The 1,772-nt window shown below is 35.8% G+C and overlaps 1 long non-coding RNA gene across 1 annotated transcript; it reads right to left on the reverse strand.

Moving 5' to 3' along the window:
- Positions 1-977: 977 nt before the first annotated feature.
- Positions 978-1,544, reverse strand: LOC114408178. The gene is made up of 3 exons (XR_003665840.1): positions 1,467-1,544; positions 1,233-1,372; positions 978-1,005 (listed from the first exon to the last, which is right to left on the reverse strand). It is a non-coding gene; the product is annotated as an uncharacterized LOC114408178 (long non-coding RNA).
- Between the last annotated feature and the right edge of the window lie 228 nt (positions 1,545-1,772).

The following is a 1,772-nucleotide window of genomic DNA, read 5'->3' on the forward strand; positions in this document are numbered from 1 at the left end:
CAAATTAAAAATACATGCACCAAATTTGACAAAATAAAATGACATGCTTATAATTGTAATCTAAAAAACAGTAAACAAATAAATCCATCCTTATTTGCCATACTCATTGACAAGAAAAAGGAGAAAGTAGACAAATAAGGTAAAATAACTATACCAGTTTTGTTCTAGCAGTAACAAACCCATTGCCATAAGCATCAGGGTTAACATCCTCCTTACTTGAAGGTGACTTCAAAAATCCAACTCTGGGACTATTGTTTTCCATGTGTACACGTTTTGCGGCCTGCCAACAAGTCGCTCATCAGTCATTTGTTGAATATTTTTACAAAGGACATCTTAAGTATTGAAACAGTAAACATAACAATGGAAGTATTCAAGACAAGTATTCTCCCAAGCAAATACCGCATAATGATATCGAGAATGCATGACAACACGAGGAAGCACCACACAAGAATGCATGACAAGTATTCCCACTAGTTTTATATTATTAGTTTTTTCAATAATATCATTTTTTATTAACTGTATTTAACTTCTATTTTTTTTATTATTTAAAAAATTTAGAGAGGCACGGACTTTCCCTAGTTTATAAGAAAGTGACCACTAATAATTATTATTATCATACTAAGAATTTGGGGAAAATAATCATGACTCAAACTCATACTTTATGAGACTTACATCATTAAAAAAATAAAAATAAAAGTTGATCTTAAAGGACAAAAGGCAGTTCATACCTGATTATGTTGTCTTTTCCTTTCATCTCTAAAATGAGCAAAGGCATGTGGATCAAAACCAAGAACATGCATAACCTGAAAAAATGATCAAATATGATGAACAATGCCCCATATTTCCTCTCACGCTTCTCTATATATAATTATATATTACAAACCTCATGTATCAGAGTAGTTGAAAGCAAAGTCTCTGCCTCGGTAGTATTTAGCACATATCCTTTTTTAGAAACCACGGTGCCTAGATTTTTTTTTACTCTGATGGAGGGGATTTCACTGTGTCCTGTTTCATCACATTTTACAATATTTCAGACCTCAAATTCTTTTTCACTTTTTAATAAGAATAAAATAAAGTCTGAGTCTCATATGCAAACCAACAAACAACAACAAATTCTTATCTAACTAGGTCAGCTACATGGATCACAGGACACCATTGACACGGTTATAAACAAAAGTTTCAGAAATTAAATTAAACCTGAGTCTCATATAATTTAGTAAAATAAATTATACCTGAATTTCTACAAGGATGAGGGAGTATGAATAGGCAAAGGCTATGTCACCAAGAGCTTGCATGGTTCTCCAAACTTTTTCAGTTTATGTCACGGTACCAACTGTTATCCCGGTTAGGCTTCCCCCGACTCCTCTATTTTCTGTTACATGGTTAATTCAAGTCAGATTTCTTACCAGTGATTGAAGATGAACAAATATCATCATGATGGACATGTGAATAGCATGAATTCATACCAATAACTTTTCCAATACCAAGGCCTAGCCCAATAGTGGAGTATGTGAAGGATATGACAGCAGCTACAATGGAGAGCCGCCACAATTGATCGAAGCCCGAAATTTGTGAGAAAATAATTTCCACTATACCAAATGAAATCATGTACATGTTACTATACATATCGCCGATTCCATCTCTCCGCCATTTCCATCTCCGTCGTCGTCGCCTCCGCCGTGCTCCTCTCCAATTCCGATCACGGCGGAGGAACGAATCCACTGTACGAAGGCGCAGAGCGCGCCGCGCGCAAGGCGGCGGACTCCTGCGAC

This window comes from Glycine soja, chromosome 4 (genome assembly GCF_004193775.1).
Source record: "Glycine soja cultivar W05 chromosome 4, ASM419377v2, whole genome shotgun sequence".
Lineage (NCBI taxonomy): Eukaryota > Viridiplantae > Streptophyta > Magnoliopsida > Fabales > Fabaceae > Glycine > Glycine soja.